At 51.3% G+C, this 26,693-nt stretch overlaps 1 protein-coding gene and 1 long non-coding RNA gene across 14 annotated transcripts in view; one reads left to right on the top strand and one right to left on the bottom strand.

The window, feature by feature from the left end:
• Positions 1-23,751, bottom strand: part of LOC101953387 (uncharacterized) — a 43,296-nt gene extending 19,545 nt beyond the window's left edge. Inside the window, exons 1-2 of the long non-coding RNA XR_010590407.1 lie at positions 23,240-23,751; positions 4,663-4,762 (exon numbers count right to left, since the gene is read on the bottom strand). This is a non-coding gene — a long non-coding RNA (uncharacterized LOC101953387). The remainder of the gene's footprint in view (positions 1-4,662; positions 4,763-23,239) is intronic.
• MID2 (midline 2) overlaps positions 1-26,693 on the top strand; it is a 465,133-nt gene that overhangs the window by 122,824 nt on the left and 315,616 nt on the right. The gene's annotated exons all lie outside the window — the stretch shown is intronic.

Here is a 26,693-nt window from a genome sequence, read left to right on the forward strand (position 1 = left end):
AACTGAAACCTGCCCTCAGTCATCAGTTCACTTTGCACAGATGCTCCACACGGTTTGCATAACAGAGATCTGCTTGGTGTGAAAATCAACAAAAAGTTTACTTAATAGAAAAATTACAAATTCAGAGATGAAATAGTAAGGAAAAGCAAACACATTCAAGTTACACAGAAAATAAACATAAAGAGACAAATCGATTTCAGGCTTTGCACTCCCTTTTCTAATACAAGTTATCTATTGCCTCAGCTCAGTTTCCTCTGTCCTAGAGGGGATCCAGTGTTTCACAGACAGCACCCTGCTTAGATGCTGGCCCTCAGTTTCTGGATGTTTTTTAAAGTTTTTTTCTCTCCTTTTTCCCCTCTATCTCCTAGAATGTTGACTCCTGGTTGTTCAGAATGGGGAGGAACTCCCTCCTTTCCAGGACTGGGGTTTTCTTTTTCAGTTTCAATGTCTTTCCATTAATTGTAATGGTCCACCATTGTGTCCTCCTGTTGCCGTGTTTTCCCCAGGAATTGAAATTAGGGGAGGGGGGGTGTAGTAGGTCTTAGCCGGGGCTCGACCCTTCCGGGCAGGAGGGGAACCACACCGACTCACTACTGTGGGAACAAGCAGTCAGTTAGGGCTGGTCCCCACTTAGTCCGGACTTCGGACTAAGGTACGCAAATTCAGCTACATTAATAACGTAGCTGAATTCGAAGTACCTTAGTCCGGACTTACCGGGGTCCAGACGCGGCCGGAAGTCTCCCCCCGTCGACGCCGCGTACTCCTCTCGGAGAGCTGGAGTACCGGCGCCGATTGTGGGCACTTCCGGGATCGATCCGGGATCGATTTATCGCGTCTTAACCAGACGCGATAAACCGATCCCAGAACATCGATTGCGTGCCTCCGGACCAGCCGGTAAGTGAAGACTAGGCCTTAGTCCCGAAGCTCCGGCTCTTTGGTGCAGGGCCGGAGCAACCACAGTTAAAGCTCAGGCCCTTGACTGCAGGGGCGGAGCAAACACAGTGAAGCTCAGACCCTTGACTGTAGGGACTGCGCGAGCCAACAGTTCAGAGCCCAGGCCCTGAATCAGGGCGGGGCAAACACAGGTAAGCTCAGGCCCTTGTTTGCAGGGGCTGAGCGAGCAAATAGTTCAGAGCCCAGGCCCTGGATCAGGGCGGGGCAAACACAGTAAGGCTCAAGCCCTTGTTTGCAGGGGGCTGAGCGAGCAAACAGTTCAGAGCCCAGGCCCTGGATCAGGGCGGGGCAAACACAGTTAGGCTCAAGCCCTTGTTTGCAGGGGGGCTGAGCGAGCAAACAGTTCAGAGCCCAGGCCCTGGATCAGGGCGGGGCAAACACAGTTAAGCTCAGGCCCTTGTTTGCAGGGGCTGAGCGAGCAAATAGTTCAGAGCCCAGGCCCTGGATCAGGGCGGGGCAAACACAGTTAGGCTCAGGCCCCGGTTTGCAGGGGGCTGAGCGAGCAAGCAGTTCAGAAGCCCAGGTAAGGCACGCCTAGGCTTTCTGTAGCCGAGCGTTGGGTGAGGGGGAAACCTGCCACCCGTGAGCGGGGGTGGCAGGGGGGAACGCAGGCCCACCCACTCCACTGCGTTCCAGCCCGGGGCCCTAGCAGCGGTTACTGCCGCTGCTGGTCAGTGGGGTATCCAGACCGCAACACACTGACATAGGCTCACACTCGGTTGCAGCCGGACCGGGGTCGGCTACCCCCGGGCTACTTCCACGATCCCCCTCAAAGCCTACCTCGTTCGTCGCGCCGGGCTCGGGCCAGTCCATCTGCATGGGCTCCTCTCTGCCAGGGCTCGGTGGCAGGTCCGGTAGCTCTGCCGGGAAGTCAGGCCAATGGTCCTCAGGCGGCTCCTCTGGGTAGCAGCAGGGGCGGAGGGGTTCGGGTACAGTCTCACCCTCAGGGTTGGTGGGGTGGGGTTCCCAGGGATTCTCCCAGTGACGGGAGCGGACGGGCTCCGGTGGCTCCTCCTCGTAGCGTGCCCGGGGTAGCTCGGGCCAGCTAGGGTCCAGGCCTCGGTCTTCGGCGGTCTCCTGGCCGGGAGCTCCCAGCCACACGTCTGCTCCCTGCGGTGGCTGGCCCCCGACTGAGCTCTGGCGGCCGGCCTTTATACTTCCTGTCCCGCCCCTTGACTTCCGGGGGGCGGGGACAGGTGGTGGTGGTCCCACCCACTCTGGTGCCTGCACGTGGGCTCCCTCTTCTGGGCAGGAGGGGAGCCACACCGACTCACTACAGGGGGGTGTTCAAAAATACAGTAGAAGAGGGTGAGGACTGATGAGGGGTAAGACTATTAGCCAGGATGGGCAGGAATGCAACTCCATGATCTAAGAGCCTCTGTTTGCCAGAAGCTGGGAGTGGATGACGGGGGATGGATCACTCAATTGTCCTGTTCTGTTAATTTCCTTTGAAGCACCTGGAATTGGCCACAGTCGGAAGACAGAGTACTGGGCTAGATGGATCATTGGTCTGACCCAATATAGCTGTTCTTATATAAAAATTAATTATAATATAATAAAAATGTTTAGTACAGAAACTCCAAACACCAGCCAAAATTGGTCTCTTGGGCAACACAGCTCTGTCTGCTGGATACTAGGCAGAGTAGGTGAGTTCATGTAAATAGTCTGGTCCTTAAGCTTTCCTCCCTCCCCAGGCTCATCACTAGCTGTCAGTGGAGAGCTCGTTGAGACCTTGCTTACAAATCATCATTTGAAATTATAAGGTTGGCCAACACTGCCGAAATGAATCTGCTGATATTGTTAGAAAAAACAGCGGTGTGAGGAAGCTGGTCTTTGTTCATACTTTTCAAACCTATTATATGTTTTCAGGTACAAGTATTTTATCATACACTGGATATGCTTTTAAAGTGTGTATTAATTTTTCAGTTTCAATTCAAATTTCCAACCAATGACTAAATTGGCAACACTGCATGTAACTAGTTGACTACTGGGGCTGGGGGGTGTTGGGGAAATTCAGGGGGGGTGTAGGGAAATCCCTGCCTGGTTGGACAATGGATAGGTATTTTAATTTGCTTTTCTGAAAACAACTAGCTTGGGAGGTGCCCCTCCCTGCCTGATTACTTCACCCCCTGTGGTCAGATAATGTTGTAGTTGCACTACAATTACAATGTTGTACATGAATACATTCACAGCCGTAACCTGTAAATGGATCTCCTAATGACCATCAGGTTCAGAACATTATAAGCTTTCATAAGGCTACCTCAGCACCTGCCTCAGAACTGATGGTACTCATGCCATGGGGATCTGCACAACCCCCCTTTGACCCTTCTTATTGCCCATAGCGGGGACCATAGGACCCATACCCCCCCTTTACAGGGTCGGAACAAATCTGTCCACCCTTCCCCTGCGGGATGACAACCAAAGCTTTCTACTGACCCTGTGGAAGAAGATTACCACTAGCTGGATTTGGTGGTTCCACCGGTGGTAACAAGACTGTCCTCATCTCTGGATGCAGCTGTCACTCCGATATCCCCATCCCTCAACAGATGACCATAAGCAGTTCCAGGAACTGTTGTTTAGGGTTAAAGCGGAATTATAGAGCTCCCTAGAGGAAGTCCAGGATCCAAAGCATAACCTCTTGGACATCTTACAACTTTTGGGATTCAGGTGAATAGTACTTTCTGTTAATGAAGCCATAGTAGAGCCAGCTAGAGCAGTCTGGCATACCCCAGCAGTCTTGTGCCCCTACCGCTAAGAGGGCTGAGAAACTCTATTTTGTCCCAGCCAAGGGGCGGGATTTATTTTTTTCTCATCCTGCACCTAATTTCCAAGTTGTCCAGGCTGCCATGAAGAGATCTAGATAGCAACATCCTAGAGCTACTCTGGTTGATAAGGAAGGTAAATGCCTAGATTTGTTTGGAAGGAAAGTCATCTATTAGCCTTCAGTTCAGAATAGCCAATTACCAAATGCTGTTTGCTAAATATTCCAAGTTCACAGACTTCATTAACAAGCTTCCTCAATAAGATAGGTCTCAGTTCCATTCTCTCATTGAGGAAGGGAAGTTGGTTGCCAGAACTGCGCTTCAATCAGGAATAGATGAAGCAGCTACATCATCAAGGTCAATGGCAACAGCCATTGTGCTGCGCCTTTGAATCATGGCTTCACGCTTTAGGGTTTCCCAGGGAGGTCCAGAACACCATGGAGGATCTGCCCTTTGATGAAGCCCATATTTTTAACCATAAGTCCTTATATAGTCCAAAATAAGGGTATTTTCTCTCTCTAAAAATGGCTGGTATCTCCATCAAGTTTGTATGGGAACACCTGGCAGCTATCAGTGTGTACCACCCATCTTTATGTGGATATTCAATTTTTGCTCACCCACTAACTAGCAGGTTCTGATTAGTCCTTTCCAGAATCTTTTTGCCAGTAAAGAAACATACTCCTCAGTGGGACTTAAACCTTGTTCTTTTGATACTCCCTAAACCTCCCTGCAAACCACTAGCTACATTTTCCTGTCTCTCTCCTATCTGTGAAAGTTGCATTCTTTGTGGCCATCACCTCAGCCAGAAGGGTAGGTGAGCTCGGAGCACTGATGGCGGGTCTGCCTTACCCCATGTTGCATAAAGACACAGCCTCATTACGTTTACATCCTAAATTCCCCACCAAAGAAGTTTTAGAGTTTCACCTGAGTCAGTCAATCCACTTACCTGTGTTTGTTTTGTTTGTTTGTTTCTGGGTGTTTTTGAAGCCACATGCATCTGAAGAAGAGAGGAGACTTCATTCCCTGGATGAGCTTTAGCCTTTTACCTGCAAAGAACAAAGCCAGTCAGAAAATAACCCAGACTGTTTTTCACTGTAGCAGAATGAGTCTGAGGTCAAGCTATATCCTTTCAGAGGATCTCTAAATGGATCTTCTGCTGTGTCTTACTCTATCATCTTCCTCCCCCTCATGGTGTGAGGGCTCCTTCTACAAGAGCACAAGCGATCTCAATGGCATCACTTCAAGAAGTACCTCTATTTGACATATGAAAAGCAGCTCCTCTGCTGATGCATCCTTTGGGACAGTGGTAGTCCAAATGGCTCTGCCACCTGCATCTTCACACCCTCTTCCTACCTGAGTTCTGCTAGTTAGTAACCCACCGTGGAATACGCATATGGACCAGCACTCAACGAAGAAGTTACTTATCTTACAGTAAGTGGAGATTGTTTGAGATGTGTGATCTGTATCTGTATTCCACTACCCACTCTCCTTTCTCCTCTGCTTCGGATTATTCTTGGATTTGCTGTAGAGAAGGAACTGGAGAGGTGATTGGTCCACCCCATCCTTTATCTCCTCAGTTGGAGGCATGAGGAGAGCGAGGGCACATGCATGGACCAACAGTCACTACTTCCAAGAATTTTCTGACTCTGGGCACACAGAGACCATGCGTACCCACAATGGAATATAAATAGGGACTGCACATCTCAAAGAATGTCCAGTCACTGTAAGTTAAGTAACTTATTCATTCCAGCTCCCAATGGCACAGCCAGGACAGCATGTGCTTTTCCTGCTATGCGTTACTGTAAGGAAGGGGGTAAAATTGGTCCTTTGGACAGGACTGTCATATCTAACAATTACATTACATCCTTCTCATGCCAGTGTTGGTGCACAGGGCAGAAACTAGATATTTCTATTCCTCTCTGTCATTTGCTGCTGCTTCTCTCTTCTCTATGGTGTTGAGATCAACTGTTCTGCTCCTCCTGCTAAGAGTACTCCTTAAAGTTTCTCTTCGGCACCCTTGTTTCCTCACACCAGTTGGTTTCCACTTGATAGCTTTGTGTGGGAGTCTGTGTGTTGGCATCTGAAGTACATGCCCCAAATATGCCCAGTGCTTTCTTCTGATTCTTGTGGAAACGAGATGCTGGTTGGTGATTTCTCATCTCTCTCCATTGATAATGAAGTCTTTCCAACCAGTGCCCAGAATCTTTTGTAGGCATTTACTTTCAAAGGCATCTAGTTTTCTGTCTTAACACTTTGATAGATCTCCAGCTCTTGCACCCATATGTTAGCACTGAGATTACGTCTGAATTGAAAAATCTTAGTTTTGTTCTGGTGCTATATATCTTTGATATCCATACATTATTAAGTTTACTAAATGTTGTGGATGCCTTTCCTATCCTTGAAGGCACTTCCCTCTTGAGGTCTCTGGCCGATATGATGCTGCCTAGGTAGGTGAACTAATCTACTTTCTTGGGGTTTTTTGCCTTCTGATGTGATGTTACTGCTTGACATCTGGGTTTTCAAGGATGTCTGTTTAGCATAACTAATTTTGAGTCCTGCTTGGCCTACTGTTTTTGCCAGGTTGTCTGTCTGTCTTTGTTTGTAACTGTTCAGGGGCGCCGCCCATAAGAACATAAGAATAGCCATACTGGGTCAGACCAAAGGTCCATTTTGCCCAATATCCTGTCTTCTGACAGTGGCCAGTGCCAGGTGCCCAGAGGGAATGAACAGAACCATCAAGTGATCCATCCCCTGTCGCTCATTCCCAGCTTCTGGCAAACACAGATTAGGGACACCATCCCTGCCCATCCTGGCTAATAGCCATTGATGGACCTATCCTCCATGAATTTATCTAGTTTTTTTTTTAACCCTGTTATAGTCTTGGCCTTCACAACATCCTCTGGCAAGAAGTTCCACAGGTTGACTGTGTGTCATGAAAAAAAAATACTTCTTTTTGTTTGTTTTAAACTTGCTGCCTATTAATTTCATTCGGTGGCCCCTAGTTCTTGTGTTATGAGAAGCAGTAAATAACACTTCCTTATTTACTTTCTCCATACCAGTCATGATTTTATAGTCATCTATCATATCCCCCCTTAGTCGCCTCTTTTCCAAGCTGAAAAGTACCAATCTTATTAATCTCTCCTCATACGGCAGCTGTTTCATACCCCTAATCATTTTTGTTGTCAGCAAAGTCTAGGTCTTCTAGGCATTTGCCTTCTACCCATGCTATACCAGTGCGTGTTTTGCTAATATGCTTCTTCATTATCCAGTCTATGGCAATGTCAAACAACAGCAGAGATGGTCTTGATTCGGCCCAAGAGATCCTGTGTAGATCACGTATTCACACTAAGGATCATAATAGAAGAACATGTAGAATAGCAGCTCCCCTTATCAATTTCATGGATTTTCCAAAGGCATTTGACAGCCTGCACAGACTGGAATATTCTTCAGTCCTATGGAATGCCAGCTAAAGTTGGAAATTTTCCCTAATATCTAACCTAAATCTCCTGTTTTGCCCTTAACATGTCTGTAGACTATGAGGTCCCCCCACAGTTTTCTTCTTACAAGACGAAACATGCACAGGTTTTTTTTTAACCTTTTTGTTGCTCTCCTTTGGACTCTCTCCAGTTTGTCCACATCTTTCTTAAAGTGGGGCAGCCAGAACTGGACATGGTACTCCAGCTGAGGCTTCACCAGTGCTGAGTAGAGCAGGACGTTACCTTCTAGGTCTTAAATACAGCACTCCTGTTAATATACCCCAGAACATTAGTCTTTTTCACAAGAGCATCACATTGTTGACTCATATTCAATTTGTGATCCACTATAACTCCCCTGATGTATTTCTGCAGTACTACCACCTAGTCAGTTATTCCCCATTTTGTAGTTAAGCATTTGGGTTTTTTCCTTCCTAACTGTAGTACTTTGCACTTGTCTTTATTGAATTTCATTTTGTTGATTTCAGACCAATTCTCCAATTTATCATGGTTGTTTTGAATTCTAATTCTGCCCTCCAAAATGCTTGCAAACCCTCCCTGCTTGATGTCGTTCACAAACTTTATAAAGTATAATCTCCACTCCATTATCCCAGCCATTAATGAAAATGTTGAATAGTATCTGACCCAGTACAGACCCCTGTAGGATCCTACTAGGTAAGTCCTCTCAGTTTGACAGCAAACCATTGATGATTACTTTTTGAGTACAATCTTTCAAGCAGTTGTTCACCCACTTTATAGTAATTCATCTAGACCATGTGTTCAAGACTGGGGGTGGGGATAGCTCAGTGGTTTGAGCGTTGGCCTCCTAAACCCAGGGTTGTGAGTTCAGTCCTTGAGGGGGCCATTTAGAGATTTGGGGCAAAAATCTAACTGTGGATTGGTCCTGCTGTGAGCAGGGGGTTGGACTAGATGACCTCCTGAGGTCCCTTCCAACCCTGATATTCTATGATTCCATGATCAGGCATTTTCTGTTTTGCCATATTACTTTTCCAACAGATATTTGGTTTTTCTTTGAGTGCTTGTTCACGTCCATTCCACATTAGGTGTGTGCACGCCGCATGCACAGACGTCGGAAACTTTTTCCCTTAGTGGCTCCCGTCGGCAGGGCCGGCTTTAGGCCGATTCCACCGATTCCCCTGAATTGGGACCCGCCCGTAAGGGGGCCCCGCGCAGATCAGGCAGTGTCCCTGCCTGAAGCAAAGCTCTGTGGCTCTCCCGGAAGCAGCAGCTGTCGCTGCTAGGCAACGAGAGACGCTGGGCGGCAGGGGGCTGAGGCAGAGGCAGCAGCTGCTGTTGCAGGTCAGGAGGAGGGGAGAAGGCACATGTGCTTTGCAGCCTTCCCCTCCCCTCCCCTCAGCACTCACCTGGAGGAGACACCTAGGGGGCTTCCGGTCCCGTGGGAGACAGGAATCTCTGCAATGTGGACCTCACTCACCTGAGCAGCTGCTGGGGCTTCGGGTCGGTAAGTGTTTGACCCCGTGATTCCCCATAGGTTTGTAATATTGGGTTGGTTTTGTGGTTTTCGGTGGTGTTGCTGTTTGAGGGTGAGTTTGTGCCTGCCTGTGTCTGTTTCAAAACTAAACTCGGGATCATGTAACCCAGGAAGAAAGCCCCGAGCCAGTACTTAGAGCTGTGAATTCCAGGTGAGAGAGAGAGGGAAGTTTGGAGGAGGAAATCAAATACACCAAGAGGGGAGAATGCGAAAGGTCTGCAACAGGGCAGGCTGAGACTTTTATCTCTCCCCTCTCCCCCGAGAGAGGGGAAACTGAGGCACGGAGTGATCTGATTCCCCTCCGCAAATTATTTTGCAAAGGAGGGGGAAGGGGGCTCCTATCCAAACCAGTTCCCTTCCCATCAACTCTGTTTCCCCTGCCTCAAGACCACTGTAGGGGCTAAATATTTCCATTAAACTCTGACTCCTTCATTTGCCCTGCAACAATAAAATAGACCGGCTTTGGGGGGGAGGAATATCCCCCCCCCTCCAAAGCTGTGTGGACATTACGTTTTTTGGGGGGGGGGCACAATAATATTCCAGATTGATCAAACACCCGCTCAGCTTTCTAGCCATCCAGCAGCTCTAGGGCAGGGAAGGAAGGTGCTCTTGGTGCAGAGTGGTCACAAAATAGGGGTGAATTTAGCGAGGGGGGGTTGAAATCCCACCCGATGCAGCCACACAGAATCACTGGCGGCGCTAGGAGAGGCCAGGAGTGGAAGCAGGTGGCCCGGGAGGTGCGGGGACATTTGCTAGATGGTTGGTGGGTTCAGTCTAGTCTTCCAGCCTGTTGCTCTCGCTGGGGTTTGTGGTTTTCATCTGGCTCCACCGAAAAGATCAAACAAGCCCAGTAGAAAAGGGGGGTGAGAGAGGCGGGAAGAGGTTTGTAAGGGGTTAAAGTGACCCATCAACGAAAGAGTAAAAGCAGAGTTTGACTGGGTTTCCCCCCAGCCACCACTCCTGCAAACACTGGGCAAGGGGCAGCCCCATCCCCCACCGAGGCTATGGTGAGGGGCCGCAGGGGAGGAAGGAAGCCACATGTGATGGCAGTCCCCTCCCCCCCCCCCCCGCACCCACCACCCCCTCTCCGGCCTCCAAACTCTGTCCCAGAGCCTGCACCCACCCCTCTGCACTCCCTCCCAGAGCCTGCACCCCTCCACCCATCCTGCACCCCACACCGTGCCCCAGCCCGGACCCTGCACCCAAACTCTGTCCCACTCAGCCCTGGGCAAAGCTCTTCTTGGCTGGCTCCCAGCCCCTCTCCAAGGGTTGCAGTTGTCTGGAAGTGCCTGCCTTCCACACCTTCCTCATTCACACCTCATTCATTCAACAGGTCAATTGATTACAAAGTGGGGGGAAGATCTTATTCTACTTCTAGCATAGGGTTACCATACGTCCGGTTTTTCCCGGACATGTCCGGCTTTTCGGCAATCAAACCCCCGTCCGGGGGGAATTGCCAAAAAGCCGAACATGTCCGGGAAAAATACCGGCCAGGCACTTCCTCTCCCGCGGCTGCTCTGCTCCTCCCCGGACTCAGACTTCGGCTCTGTTTAAGAGCCAAGCTGCCCGAGCCAGTGCTACCGGCTTCGGGCAGCCCCCTTGCCTCCGGACCCCAGCCGCCGGCCGAGCACTTCCCCTCCCGGGCTCCAGCTGCTCTGATCCTCCCCTGACTCTTCGGCTCTGTTTAAGAGCCAAGCTGCCCGAGCCAGCGTTACCGGCTTCGGGCAGCCCCCGTGCCTCCGGACCCCGAGCCGCCGGCCAGGCACTTCCCCTCCCGGGCTCCAGTTGCTCTGCTCCGGCGGCGCAGGGTACGGAGGCATGGGGGCTGCCCGAAGCCGGTAGCGCTGGCTCGGGCAGCTTGGCTCTTAAACAGAGCCGAAGAGTCAGGGGAGCAGAGCAGCCGGAGTCCAGTAGGGGAAGTGCCCGGCCGGGGGCGCAGGGTCCGGAGGCATAGGGGCTGCCCGAAGCCCGAGCACTACCGGCTTCACGGGTTTGCTGGGCAGCCTCCAGACCCTGCGCCCCCGGCTGGGCGCTTCCCCTCCCGGGCTCCAGCTGTGCTGGGGAAGCGCTGGCCGCGGGCGCAAGGTCTGGAGGCTGCCCGGCAAACCGTGAAGCCGGTAGCGCTTGGGCAGCCCTTTTCGCGTGGCTGGGAGGGAGGAGGGGGAGTTAGGGCAGGGACTTTGGGGAATGGGCAGAGCTGGGGCGGGAATGGGTGGAGTTGGGGCGGGGCTGGGGGTGGGGAAAGGGGCGGGGCCAGGGCCCCGTGTAGTGTCCTCCTTTTTTATTTTTTAAATATGGTAACCCTATTCTAGCAAAAAGACATTTTTCTTTTACCTTAATTATACTACCTTAGGGGCCAGCTATAACATTACCAAGGTTCAATACAAAGTCATATAAAAGTTATACAAAAATGCATAATGCAGAGATTTATCTACAATTGCACTGATTGACTGCTGTGTGCAGTAATATAGTGACCCCTGGGTCTTTGAATGAGGCTTTATACTTGGGTGGCGGGGGTCGAGCGGCGAGCGGGTGGGCAAGTGGCAGGTGGGCAAAGAGGCAAGCAGTGAGCCAGCAGGGGTTCTAGAGGCGGGCATGGGGGTTTCTGGCAGGGGAGGGAGAAGGTGAAAGGAGGCAAGTGGTGGGTGGGGGACTGACTAGGAGGGACACAGCAAGCCAGCAGGGGGCTAGGGGGTGAAGAGAGGTGTGATGGTGGGGCCGAGCGGGGAGGGGTCGGGTCCTATTTTACTGCTGTGATCTGGTCACCCTATGTCAACCCCCCACCCCCACCCTTCCTTTTCGGCCCACAGCTGTTTCAGCGGGGCGGCGCTGTGGAAGCAGGGTTTGTTTCCGCGGGCCGGGAGGCGCTGGGGGGAGGGGAGAGAGGAGGGCACAATTTTATATTAATAAGGAAATATTTTATAAATTTTAATAAAATAAACATTATTGAAGAAAATCAGTTGTACAACTATCAAAACATGAATTATTTTCCTAATATGAAAGTGAAAATCAGCTAATTAATATATGATGTAATGTATGTAATATATAATTTTGTTATTATTTATATAGTCATGGAAAGTAAATAATACGTGGAAGAAATGAAAGGGTTCTTTTTAAGTGGTTTTTTTTTTAGTCATCCCTGCTGGGGCCCTGTCGAAACTGTTCGAATTGGGCCCTGCACTTCCTAAAGCCGGCCCTGCCTGTCGGGTCAGCAGGAGAGCCCGCCAGAGCAGCGCCTCCACGCTAGTGCATATATACCCCTGCCGACCTGACCCCCCTTCAGTTCCTTCTTACCGTCTGTAGCGGCGTTGGAACAACTCTTCTCTCGCTTGTGAGTGATCCCTTAGCATATCAGTAGTTAGCAGTTATCTGTTCTTAATAGTTATAAGTAGTGAGCACTTCTTAATAGTAGATAGTTAAGCTTCCTTAGGTGTCTGGAAGTTGTTTCCAGCACCAGCCCTGGGCTGTGGGGCATGCTGCAGGCCCAAGGGTTTAAGGCTTGTGCAACGTGCTGCAAGCCCATGCCGATAATGATGCCCACAACTTGTGTCTCTGTTGTTTGGGGGAAGCGCACCAGACTGAGCGCTGTAAGATCTGTAAGGCCTTTAAGCCAAGAACTAAGAAAGAGAGAGACTTTCGCCTCAAGCAGTTGCTCATGGAGGCCGCGCTGCAACCTGCGGCCTCGGACCAGCCGGTTTCAGTGCCGGCATCCTCGGTGCGGAGTGCCCCGGCATCAATCCGTGATCCAGCACCGGTGGGTCACCGCAAGCATGCGGCACTGAAACAGTAGGACAAGCCCAGCCATCGCTCGACCTCTCCAGTACGGTCAAAGGGGCAGCCGAAAGGCGATAGAGGGCGCTCCCCACATAAGAAGGCGGCACCTCCCAAGGGACCGAGCACTCAGAAGGGCAGTGCGACCCCAGGACATGCACCAACACTGGTGGCTTCTGAGCCGCAGGGCCCGTCAAGCCCCGGGCTAAGTGGGTCGAGCGCAGAAGAAGGGCTGGAGGACATCTTAGAACAACCCTCCACGCCAGACACCTTTGAGGCGGCAAAAGATCTCATCGAGCAGTCGGCAGCAAGCCCCCGCCCTGGCAAGGAGCAGCCTCCGGCACCATCACCAAGGATGCCGTCCAGGGGCAAGCCGGCAATGGTGCGCCGCTCGAGGTCACTCCCCCGGCACCGGTCCTGGTTGAGCTTAGCCTCTGTGGACTCCCAGCTACCTTTGACGCAGCGGGACTCGATGGCACTGGAACCAAGCCAGCACACGGCACCGGCTCCCCCGGTGCACCGCTCCCCGGGCACTAACACTAAGCCAGTACCAAGGAGACATAAGGCCACAATCCCCAGCCCCGGGTAGAAGGCAACAATCCCGGTCCTGAGAGCATCGGTACCGATCCCGGTCGGGGAGAAGCCGCTCTCCAGCCCCTCGACGGCACCGTGCCATGGCACCGCCTTGGGCCTTCGAGATTGGCATCCTCAGAATCCGAGGTCGACTCAGGCCGCTCCAGCTATGCCCACAAGGCACCGGCTAGCAGGGAGCCCCAGACCGAGTGGCATCCCCAATGGGCACCGCCAGGCCAATGGCCCTTTTGAACACCCTGGGCCTATCATCATTAGCAGGGGACCTCCTCCAGAGCTTTGAGTTCCAACTATTCGGTGCACCGGTCCCAGTCCCCACGCAGACACCCCTCCACACCCAAGGAGGCTACGGTATCCAGGCCGCCAGATGCTTCTCCGGAACACCGGTGAGCGGAAGCGGCACCGAGCCCAGGGCTGTTCCAGGGACAATCTACCAGGCAGGGCTCGGATGTGCCCCCGACATATGACGAAGGGCAGGAAGAACAGATGGAGGAGGCACAACAGGCCCTCACCTCCTCATCGTCCCTAGATGAGGCTGTGGCCTCCCCTGATCGACCACAGGGCACATCAGGAGCTGCTCCACAGGGTCGCCCAAAATTTGGGCCTACAGGCAGAGGAAGTGGTGCAGCAGGAGAATCCTATGGTGGACATACTAAGCCCTGAAGGTCCCTCCAGAATTGTGCTCCCGCTCATAAAAACCATCCAGTCTAACTACAAGACGGTCTGGCAAACCCCAGCCTCCAGCGCACCGACAGCAAGGAGGGTGGAGAGGAAGTACTTCGCCCTGTCCAAGGGATAAGACTTCCTATTTCCTCATCCAACCCCTTGTTTGCTGGTCATCTCAGCCATGAATGAACGGGAGCGTCATGGCCAGCAAGCCCCGGCCCCCAAGGCCAAGGAGGCTAAATGTTTGGACCTCTTTGGCAGGAAGGTCTGCTCCTCTGGGGGCCTCCAATTACGGATTTCGAACCAGCAGGCGATCCTAAACAAGCACAATTTTAATTCCTGGGCAGCAGTTTCCAAATTTAAAGACTCATTGCCCCAGGGCTCTCAGCCTGAGTTCATGGCCCTCGTAGAAGAGAGAGAGGCAGTCGTCAAGACCTCTTTACAGGCCTCTCTGGACTCAGCAGACATAGCAGCCAGAACAATCGCCTCAGGTGTGGTGATGAGGCGTTCAGCGTGGCTTCAGGCTTCAGGACTTCCGCCAGAGGTCCAGAACACCATCCAGGACCTCCCCTTCAAAGGGTCTGGTCTCTTTTCTGACCCGACGGATGCCAGGCTGCATAGCCTTAAAGACTCTCGGGCAACCCTCAAGTCATTAGGCATGCACATCCCGGCGACTCAGAGAAAGCCATTCAAACCCCAACCGTCACAACAACAGCACCAGTCCCGCCCTAGGCAGGAGCCTTACCGCAGGAGGGGCAGAGACAGCAGGCACAGGTGGAATAACATGCCTAGTCAAGGCCAGGGCCAGGGCAAGCCCCAGCCTGGCAGCAAGCAGGGGTTTTGAAGGTGCACTCGAGGACAGCGTACCAACCCAGCTCCCGGATCCTTCCCCATGTTTCTCAGACCGCTTGTCCCACTTCTACCAGGCGTGGTCCCGTATAACGTCGGACCATTGGGTCTTACGCACGGTATAAGTGGGTTACACGCTGCAGTTCTCCTCCTTCCCAGCCCCCTTCCCTGTCCCTCTTCAGGGACCCTTCTCACGAGCAACTCCTTATGCAGGAGGTACAGTTGCTCCTAGAGGCGGGGGAGATGGAGGAAGTCCCTGGGGAACTAAGGGGAAAGGGGTTTTACTCCTGCTACTTTCTCATCCCAAAGGCAAAGGGGGGCCTTCGGCCCATTTTAGACCTTTATGGGCTCAACAAGTTCTTAGTCAAGGCCCGCTTCCATATAGTCTCCCTAGGCACTATTATCCCGTCCCTGGATCTGGGAATTGGTATGCTGCCCTCGATATGAAAGATGCGTACTTTCACATCACTATTCACCCCGCTCACCGGCAGTTCCTACGATTTGCCATAGACCAGCACCATTACCAGTTTCCGGTCCTCCTGTTCGGCCTGGCGGAAGCCCCGCACATCTTCACAAAGTGCATGTCAGTATTTACAGCCTTCCTGCGAAAGAGGAGAATACCCATACCTAGACCATTGGCTCCTCGCGGATTGGTCTGAAGAGGAGGTCTGCTCCCATGTGATGGTGGCCCTAGATGCATTCCGCAAGCTGGGCCTTCTAGTCAACTTGCCCAAGTCTACCCTGATATCAACCCAAAGGCTGGAGTTCATCGGGGCAGTGCTGAACTCGGTGCAGGCGCGAGCGAGCCTTCTGGAATCCAGGTTCCTGGCCATCCAGCGGGTAATGGACTCAATGCTAAGGTTCCCCACTACCACAGCCAGATGCTGCCTCCAGCTCCTAGGGCACATGGGCACTGTGCACCCACATAGTCAAATGTGCTCGACTGCGGCTCAGGACTTTACAAGCGTGGCTTGCCCAATCGTATCGCCCGGGCAGAGATCCCCTAGACCTTGTTGTGATGGTCCCGGCCCAAGTGTTGGACTCCCTGCGCTGGTGGCTGAATCGGCCGGTAGTATGCGAGGATATCCCTTCGCCGCACCGCAGCCTGCTCTGACGCTGGTGACAGACGCGTCAGACCTCGGCTGGGGAGCTCACTTAGGGGACCTAAGGATGCAGAGCTTGTGGTCCGAGGCCGAGATGTCGCTCCACATCAATGTGAAGGAGCTCAGGGCGGTTCGTCTAGCCTGCCAAACCTTTCACGCTACTCTGGAAGGTCACAGCATGACAGTTCTGACAGACAACATCACTGCCAGGTTTTACATAAACAAGCAAGGTGGAGCCCGCTCCTCTCCCCTCTGCCAAGAGGCCCTTCTTCTGTGGGACTTTTGTATAGCCCGCTCCATTAATCTTGTAGTGTCATATCTCCTGGGAGAACGGAACAAGCTAACAGACAGCCTCAGCCGGTCATACCGCAAGCACGAGTGGTTGATAAGATCGGACATCTTGCAGTCAGTCTTCCAGAAGTGGGGATTTCCCCAAATGGACCTCTTTGCCACCAAGGACAACAGCCAATGTCTGTGGTTTTGCTCGTTCCAGAACCACAGTCCGGGTTCGGTCGCAGCCGCTTTCATGATCCCTTGGAGCGGGAGTCTGAAGTACGCCTTCTCTCCGCTCCCGCTCATCCACAGAGTCCTCCTCAAAGTTCGCAGGGACCAGGCGATGATAATTTTGATTGCCCCAGCCTGGCCTCGGCAGCACTGGTTTACAACCCTGCTAGAGCTGTCAGTGGCCACTTGGATTGCCCTGCTCCTACACCGGGACATCATCACGCAGGACAGAGGGCGCCTGCTCCACCTGGATCTGCAGTCTCTGCACCTCATGGCGTGGAAGCTCTCTGGCTAAACGCTATGGAGAGCCAGTGCTCTCTTCCGGTATGACAAATTCTCCTTGGCAGTAGGAAACCTTCCACTAGGGCGGCCTACCTAGCTAAGTGGAAAAGATTTTCCTGCTGGTGTGAGCCTAAGCAGATACAGCCATTCCAGGCCACTATCCCAGTCATCCTAGAATACCTCCTGCACCTCAAGCATCAGGGTCTCGCTCCCTCCTCAATCAGGGTGCATCTAGCTGCCATTTCAGCGTTCCACCCAGGGGATTCCAGATGCTCTGTGTTCTCTAACCCCATGGTGGTGTGGTTCCTCAAAGGACTGGAGAGAGTGTTCTCCTACTCATGCCCGCCAGTCCCTCCCTGGAACCTTAATCTGGTCCTTTCCAAGCTTATGGGGCCCCCGTTCAAGCCCCTGGCCTCTTGCTGTCTCCAACACCTCTCCTGGAAAGTGGCATTCCTGGTGGCCATTACATCGGCAAGGAGGGTGTCCGACTTACGAGCCCTAACCTCGGAGTCTCCTTATACAGCTTTCTATAGGGACAAAGTGCAACTCAGATCGCACCCAAAATTCCTCCCTAAGATAGTCTCGCAATTCCATATGGGCCAGGACATTTGTTTGCCAGTGTTCTTTCCTAAACCACACACGGACCCGAGTCACTGTAGCCTGTACACTCTGGATGTTCGAAGGGCCCTGGTGTTCTATTTGGAGTGAACTAAACCTTTCCGCAAGTCGACGCAGTTGTTTGTCGCCATAGCTGATAGAATGAAAGGGCTTCCAGTCTTGGCGCAACGCATGTCATCGTGGATTGCGGACTGCATCCGCACTTGCTACGAGCTTGCCAAGGTTCCAGCCCTGACAATCACGGCTCATTCAACAAGGTCATCGGTGCACTCTTTCACAGCCTACTATGCAGTCAACCAGCAAGCCAGAGATGATGCGGTGGTTGGCAGGGCTGTTCTTCAATCAATTGCTCCATGACTCCTTCCCTCCTCCTATGGTAAGCTTGTGAGTCACCTAACGTGGAATGGACATGAACAAGCACTCGAAGAAGAAAAATGGTTACCTACCTCTCATAACTGTTGTTCTTCGAGATGTGTTGTTCACGTCCATTACACTTCCCACCCTCCTTCCCCTCTGTCGGAGTCTCCGGCAAGAAGGAACTGAAGGAGGGTCGGGTCGGCAGGGGTATATATGCACTGGCGTGGAGGCGCCGCTCTGGCGGACTCCCCTGCCAACCCAACGGGAGCCGCTAAGGAAAAAAGTTTCCGACATCCGTGCATGCGGCACGTGCACACCTAATGTAGAATGGACCTGAACAACACATCTCAAAGAACAACAGTTTGAGAAGGGGGTTGGACTAGATGACCTCCTGAGGTCCCTTCCAACCCTGATATTGTATGATTAGTGCCCACGTGGATGAGCAGCACGGGGTAATGGTCAGAGGGATGGATGAGCCTTGTAACCTTTCCGTAACATCTCAGATGCAGGCTCTACACAAGCATAACACGCCCAGGTTGCCAGGTCAAGTCAGCAGATGGATGCCTCCATCCCCCTCAGAAAGGGATCTCCAGCATTGTACCTGGCTCCTGGCAAGTGGTACTGACTGGCCAAGAGTGAAGGCACTCTGCCCTTTCTGCCCTACTTTGTATAAAAGGAGCTCAGATGGACTTAGACTGGCCAGGTGAGGTACAAAAGAAACACGACCAGAGGGGACGCTGTTGGCTGGATTATATTTATTTATTTTAAAGAAGAATTTCTCCCTGTTGGGACTGTTGCATGCTGGGAATAGGCCACTCTTACTGCATTGCTAATGGTTTTGAAGTTACTTGTACCAGCCTTTGTCTGATTCTTCTTGATCACATATACCTGTTTTTTCTCTGTACCGTCTCCTTGCCCTGATTTCATTTGTTCAAGTGCATGATGAGAATCTGGATGCTGATGGAGTGTACAGGGTGACATTGAAGGAGGAGAGCTGCAGCACTTTAAGTTCACACTTCATTTTATGCATGATGATGTTGGGCCACTTCTTGCTGCACCAGATGTGGGCATGTAGGGTCCTAAAGGCAGCAGGATCACTTCAGTTCTGCTCTAAAGGCAGGTGCAGGCCACGGGGAGACTACACAGATGCTGCTCTGTGGGGCTCAACCTCCAGCTCCATGGGGCTGTTTGGGCGTAAAATGAGGATGTGCTGGAGATGGGGCTGGCATTGACCTCTATTTGGAGGACATGAACAGAGTCTGTTGTATAGGAGGGTTTATGTTTCTGCCAAAAACTCTGCAAGATATGGATAGAGAAGCTGGAAAACTTTGTGTCCAAGCCCTGGGTTCAACAGAGTCCATCATAGGCTATTCCTGTGTGAGGAGCTCAGATGGATGTGTCTAATCAAGTCCAGGTGAACTCACTCCCACAAGCAGGTATCCCTGTGAAATTCAGCAGAGGTGGTGCATGGGCAGCATATGGGTCAGCAGGTCATAGGTATATTTGCAGTGTCCACACTGAGGTAGCCCATCAAATTACCTGGGGTGTGGTTCAGTGGCCAGAGAGGAAAAATAATCTACCTGGTAAGTAGCAGGATTAATAATAATGCTAATATGCTCCTGTCGACCCACGGCTAGCAGGATCTAGCCATTAAGGAGGAGTGGGTATGCTTAGGATACATGGGAATTTCCAGACTGGATCAGAGCAGGGGCCCATCTAGATGAGTGTCCTGTCTCTAACAGCAGCCAACACCAGATCCTTCAGAGGAAGGTGTAAGAATCCTGCACTGAGTAATGGTGGAATAAGTTCATAACCTTGATCGTAGGGGGTGTTTCTTCCCAAACCATGAGTCAGAGGACAGCTTAAACTCACAAGCAGGAGAGTTTATATCCCTGCCAAAGTCTGTTTTGTTTTTTAAATCCTTACTTTCATACCTCTGCATATTCTTGATTCTGGATTGTCTTCTAATTAGGAATATATGCTAATCTTTTATCTGTGTTCTGTGCATATTGTTCAGCAGCATAACTACTATGGTATGAAGATGACTAATGCATTCTCATGTTGGTGGTCACTGATAGAATGCAACTCCTTAAAATCTTGGTGTATTTGGGAAGCATAAACTCGGCTCTGCGTTCCCTGGAGCATTTGAATGAAGGGTTTTTTTTTTCTTTTAACTCTTAACAGGATTAAAGATGACATGCACTCAATGTCCAGGCATGTGCCTGGAACTTTAAACATTGTCTTAGCAAAGATTTTTATGTTGGTTCAGACAGTTTGAGAATTCTGTTGCTTCTGCAGGCTCTTCTATGCCAAGTACCCAGAGACTATGTGTAGATGTATCCTGACAGTTAGCAAAGCCCAGTCTGTTCTTCCTGGGGTGAGAGAAGTTAGCCTAATTCATCAGTCATAAATAGGCTTGGCAGAATTTGATTTTTTTTTTTTAAATATAATGTTGACAGATAATGTCAATGTTTATTTTTAAAAAATTATAGAGTTTTGTTGATTTAAAATTTCATAGGTGTGGGAAATTATGTGGGGAAGGGAAGATGATAATTATTTAATGACAGTCGATGTTGAGATTCAAAAAGTTAGTTTTTTATAACCATTGAAACACAAATTGTCAACATCACATGTCAAAATATACAAAGTAAATATCCACAAATCAGCTTCTCAAGCAAATTTTTTCTCACTTTTCCTCTGTAAATTGCAATTATTGATTGAAATATTTTTCATCAATTTTAGTGTATATGATGAAATAGACATTTACCAAAAAAAAAAAAAAAAATCCGCTGGGCTCCATGGGGCTGGGGAGGCTGCAGCGCTGCCGCGGTGCGCTCACCCACCCTCCGCACTCTCCCTCAGGTGGAAGGGGTGGGGCTGAGGGTAGCCTCCTCCACCCAGCGCTTCACCTGCTGCCCATGTGGTGCCGGCCAATGGCGCCGGCCCCTGGGGTATCCCAAAGTGCGGGGCCCGGAGCAGTCGCCCCGATTCGCCATGCCCTAGGGACAGCTCTGAATATAGGTCTGACTTGAAGTACTGATTATTACTGATATTTAAATTACAATGTACTTGAAATCAGAGTGTACATTTATTAATCACCCTTGATTTCTTGTTTTAATTTAATTATTTGATATGTTTACCAGCTACCATGAGCACTTTTATGTAACTATCCCTAGTTTTAGAGATACATAAACATTGTCTTATTATAGAAATAGGGCCGAATTAATCTTTTGTGGGCCAGGCGCCAAATATATTTGTAGGCCCCCATGGGGGCAATGGAACATTGGCGTGGGGAGGCTGGTCCCTGGAACAAGAGGCCGGCCAGGGGTAACGGGGCATGGCATGGCGGGGGCAGCCCCACTCTACCCAGTGTGAGGGCACTGTTTACAAACCATCAGTCGCCAGATACACACTGGACCGCCTGGCCCTGTGCTGCTAGCGTGTCCCTTCCCCTTGGGGGAGGGTCCATGCAGCGCCACCCAGCACCCCCCCACACACAAATGCACAGCACCCTGCACACCCACCACCTCTGCCCAGAGCCCCCCTGCCTTCAGGCCCACCACAACTGCCCAGCACCCCACACACAACCACCACTCCCTAGAGCTCCAACATGCACAGATCTCCCCCACTGTCCAGTACCCTTTCCTACAGCCCCACCACCACAACTACACAGCGCCCCCCCCCCCCCAACAGACCCTCGCTGCCTAGGATCCCAAAACACAAACCTCCCCCACGCCCTGCCCCCCGGCCCTGCTGAGCCAGAGCAGAGCAGGGATCCCCCCTCCAAACACAGTGCCAGGGGGCAGGACAGCTGAAGCTTGGGAGCACAGAGTGGCCCCGTCCCCCGGCGCTCCACCCAGCCCTGCCTGCCTGGCACTGGAGGTGCCCACAGCGGAGGAGGCGTTTCCTCGCATGGGCTGCTGGGGGCGGGCAGGCAGCCATCAACTTCCCAGCCCACTGCTTCTGCAGAGCAGTAGGGAGAGGTGGGCCCCGCCCCCGAGGAGCCCAGAGCGGACGGTCATCAGCCGAGGGCTCCTCTCCGGCCCCATCTCCAATGGCAGCTGCCTGCCGGTGACGGGGGCAGACAGGAGCCCTCAGCCGGCTGCCGGCCAAGAGGAGCGAGCGGTGGGGGGGGGAGGAGCCGGGGGGGTGGAGAGGACCCAGCTGCTCCGGGCGCAGCACAAGTGGAGTGGGCCGGGCCGGGGCCCCTTTTGAATCATTGTAAACCCAGTATTGTCTAGAAATACTGTATTTACCTTAATTTAGATGCAGTCCTCTTTCTCTTCAGTTACTGTGAACACCCATAATGTTCTTAGGAATCAGTCTTGCAGTTAAATTGGCTTCTATGTGAAGAAGAGCCAGTGAAGAAAATCTTTCTTTTCTCATCTATTCTATGAACACATCCAGTTTCTAATCTGTCCCGTAGCAGAAAAACTTTTGGCGATGTGGCCGTTCCAACTGGCAATATGAGAGCTAACTGAATGAGTTTGTAATAGTTTGGGTACATGATTTGAGGTATTTCTTTTTAATCTTTGAAAGGTAACAAGAAATTCAGTACGGGCAAAAAGGTCTATTTCTCCAGCTGCAAGGTGAGGATTTATGATGAGTGGGAATGCATATTTCTGCAAGAGTGGCTGAATGCCATTTTTGTCACAACTTAACACTGAATCACAGACCTCAGCAATTTCCATTGATTCTTTTGAGAATAGTCTCTCTAATTCTACAATTATATAATCCAAAATAGGAAGGTGTAACTGCTGATCTCACTTGTTTTTTTCAGGAGCACTTATAGTCTCGGGTGTTTCATGAGGATTTGTTGGTTCTTCTACATGCTCTCTCTGACCCACAGTTATTGGGACAATGAATTCCATAAAGATTGCCAAGGCTTTTACAATTCTCCTTCTTTTTTCTTGGTTGAAGTATCTTCATCTGGCACTGCAATGTTGCGGTCTCGGCAAAATTCTGAGATTTCTTCCCATGTTTCTTTCCAGCCTTCTTCACGTCTGCATTTTTCAAAGTACACTTTCATTTTTCCTATGATAGATAAAGCATTTGCAAGCATGGTACCAACACCTTGAAGTCCTTTGTGAGAGACATGAACAACTTTCATAATATTGTAGTGCCCCTCTCCACCTCTTTACCTCTTTTAATGCCAATCCACTTACAGGTTTTGATGGAGAGGTCTGGGTTCTTTTGGATTCCGCCACCCACTCAGCAGGGTGTATCTTCTTTCTTTTTTTCCTATGAAATTATTTGGCGGTGCCTCCACCCCCCTCGCTCCTTCCTGGCAGGGTCACCAGGGCAGCTTGGGCGGAAAATTCTAACTACAGAGTAATCCCCACTTACTTGCCAGATAGTTGGAGACTTCCAAGAAATAAACACAAACACATAAAAATATATTCAACACAATAATTATATTAAACAGGAGACAAATACAACATAACAGGGTGAAACACTATTTTTAGGGTCACCGGTGCCCACACTGAAAATACACGCGACTTGATGTAGCAAATGTAAAATTAGTGTCCTGTTGGTACGTGTACTTTGCTGGGGCCCTTGATGACATATAACCACAAAATTCTTCTCTGCAGTGGTTTAGCAGTGTGGCTGACTGGGTTCAGTACAGCCCAAAGGACTCACAAGTGGGAGGAGGTGGTAAATCCCTCCACAGGTGTAATATGCAGCAGGTTATAAAATCCTCAAACCCTTACTCCCTGGCTTGAGGACACAGTTCAGGGAGTAGGGGGTCCCCAAAACAAATTCCCTGATTAACTAACTAAAAGATGGTGCACTCACAAACTCCATGAATGATCCTCAGGTTCGAAGATGACGCTGGACTCCTCAGTCACTGCAGAGGGGCTGCTGTCTGCTGGCAGGAATCCTCCTCAGGCAGGAATCAGGCTGTGTCCGTCCCAAGATTTCCCTTCACCACAAAGGGGTGCAGGGCTCAAGGTGTAGGTTATACAACTACACTAACATCCAAACTTTAGCCTCCTAGCCCAGCCTCCAGTCACACACTCAGCAGGCAGCTTCCCTGGACTAGCAGACAGAGCAGAACTGACCATGTGGTGACTGATCTCACCTAGGGAGCTGGAGGGCGAACTCAGCCTGGCTGGAGAAATTTCCCAGCAAATGCTACAAATTGGGAATCATCAATGGGGAAGGAAAAACCCAGCTGAGGGATCTGCTGTCAGATCCCTAGAGGCCTGTTCTCAGGGGGAACCATGCATGCAGGCCTGGGACTCACCAGCTCCTCACACAGCCAGTCCTGCCCTTTTCATGGCTGGCTCCAGACTGATTACAAAATGGCTTCTCCCTGGGAGGGTCTGTCACTCCCTATTGGTTGCTGGGCAGACTCTGAGTCTGCCTTGGCTCCCCCTCCCTACCAGGGACAGTGTGCCTCTCCCTGAGCTGCCAGCAAACAGAGTCCCAGGAATCTATGTAATCTCCTTGGGGGTTACACTATGCTGAAAGATAATCACGCAATGAATGAAACTCCACACATGATAAAGGCCATTTGCTTCTACAGACCACTTTTTGCCTTGTTCGCTGAGTTCTTTAAGACACCGCATGATGGTAGTGTATTGCGTTTTTACTGCAAACACACTTTTACATTTACATGGCCAATGCGTGTCACTGGGCTGCACAATCTCTTGACGCTTAAGACCTAAAGCTTTCTGCATGTTGCAAAAACTCTGATTGCTTGGCTCCACAAAGACTGAATACAATTTCTCAATTATATTAAGAAAGCCCACAGGACTTCAACTTACTTTACAGCATTCCACGAGGATGAGGTTGAGTTTGTGTGCCATACAATGTACATATATTGCAGTTGGATGGTCTTTTTCATTAAGTGCTGAACCCCAGCTACATGTCCTGTCATCACAGAAGAACCATCATAACATTTGTTAGTCTATAAGGTGCCACTGGACTCTTTGTTGCTTTTTACAGATCCAGACTAACACGGCTACCCTTCTGATACTTAACATCATAAGACTGCGCAACAATCAGCAGATTCTGTAATCCAGTTGTCTCCAAAGCTTTTCTTATTGCAGTATAAATGCCATTTGCATTTTGGGAAGGCGAGCAATTGATGAAGCACACAAACCTTTTTTTAATCCCTAGGTCTTCGTATCAGATACAAACTGAAAGCTGCTCTGTCTTAAATGACCTGGCCTCATCTGAAATTACAGCAAAAAAACCAGTCTCATTCACTGCCATACAATTTCTTTGCAAATTAAATCTGCACAAATCTCTAGCACTTCATTTTGAAAGACAAGGCTTGTGTAGTTAAAATAATTTGCCTGCATTTTCTTGAAAGTGGCATCAGATTTTGAAAAGAAATTACAAAATTAAAGAAAATTCCCTTTCAATTTAGATTCTTTTCCCTCATCATGTCCTCGAAATGATAAACCAAGCTTTGAAAGTAACTTGACAATATCACAAATCTTTGTAAGGTAATCTCAGTTTCTGTCCACACTACTTTTATGATTTGCTGAAATAGGGTTACCATATTTCAACAATGAAAAAAGAGGACACTCCACGGGGGCCCTGGCCCTGCCCCAACTCCGCCCCTTCCCTGGCCCCGCCCCAACTCCACGGGGGCCCTGGCCCTGCCCCAACTCCGCCCCTTCCCTGGCCCCGCCCCAACTCCACCTCAGCCCCGCCCCTTCCCCAAAGTCCCTACCCCAACTCTGCCCCCTCCTCTGAGCACCCTGCATGCCCCCTCCTCCCTCCCGCTATGATCTTGGTTGGGGGTTGCTAAGTGCTTCCCTGCTCCCCACTCGTCCTGCAGCCCCTGCACCCCCACCCCTGCAGCCTCTGTGACCCCTGCTCCCCACTTGCCCTGCAGCCTCTGCCCTCCCCGCCTGCTCTGCCCCTGCACCCCCCGCCCCTGCAGCCTCTGTGACCCCTGTACCCCACTCGCACTGCAGCCCCTGCACCCCCCGCCCCTGCAGCCTCTGTGACCCCTGCTCCCCACTCACCCTGCAGCCTCTGTGACCCCTGCTCCCCACTTGCCCTGCAGCCTCTGCGCCCCCCGCCTGCTCTGCCCCTGCACCCCCTGCCCCTGCAGCCTCTGTGACCCCTGCTCCCCACTTGCCCTGCAGCCTCTGCCCTCCCCGCCTGCTCTGCCCCTGCACCCCCCGCCCCTGCAGCCTCTGTGACCCCTGCACCCCACTCGCACTGCAGCCCCTGCACCCCCCGCCCCTGCAGCCTCTGTGACCCCTGCTCCCCACTCACCCTGCAGCCTCTGTGACCCCTGCTCCCCACTCGCCCTGCAGCCTCTGCACCCCCGCCTGCTCTGCCCCTGCACCTCCTGCCCCTGCAGCCTCTGTGACCCCTGCTCCTCACTCGCCCTGCACCCCCCGCCCCTGCAGCCTCTATGCCCCCGCCTGCCCCTGCTCCCTCGCTCCCCTGGCAGCCTCTGCCTGCTGGGGGCTTCAGACGCTCAGCGGTGCTGGTCCCTGCAGCTCCGGCTGCAGCTTCCTTCCTGCTGCCGAGCACGTTCCCCGGCCTGTCTGTGCCCACCGGAAACAGCTCCCGTGGCGCCGGGTTCTGAGCTGCGCAGGGCAACGGGGCCACAGGAAGGGTCCCCCAGTGCCCGGGGGGTCCCCGCCCGCGAGGGAAGCCCGAGCCCCCCCCCCCCTTCCCTGCCTGAGCATTGTAGCTGGGCTGCGCTGCGGACCCGGCGGATCGTGCTGGGCGGACCCTGGCTTATGCCTCCCTATTTCCCCAGACATGTCCGGTTCTTTGGAAATTCCCCCCGGACGGGGATTTGAGCACCAAAAAGCCGGACATGTCCAGGGAAATCCGGAAGTATGGTAACCCTACTGAAAGCTTCACTACTACTGATCTTGTTTCTTCACTGTGTTTGAAGCATTGCCACTTTTCCATACATTTCACATGAACCTGGGAAATAGCATGTTAAAAAGACAATTTTTCAGAGATTTTTTTTGCAGTTCTGCACACCTCTTTTGATTACCTGAATTATCCATAGTCCTTCTTAGAGTGGAAGCTATGGCATGGGAAGCAGAATACAGCATCTTGTTGAATATTTCATTCAACCCAAGGACATTTTTTGTAATGGAAAACTGAAAAAGAACAGTTGTGCTTCCCAAACATTCTCCTTTGAAAACCAGGCAGATGTGGTTGATTAGGCCAATTAATTATTTTTTTTGTTGCTGAGACCTATAGGAACAGTTAGGTTCTCATGTCATCTTCAGTCAGACCTGTGCTGAGAGAACCTATA

The sequence above is a fragment of the Chrysemys picta genome, chromosome 9, assembly GCF_011386835.1.
Source record: "Chrysemys picta bellii isolate R12L10 chromosome 9, ASM1138683v2, whole genome shotgun sequence".
Classification (NCBI taxonomy): Eukaryota; Metazoa; Chordata; order Testudines; family Emydidae; genus Chrysemys; species Chrysemys picta.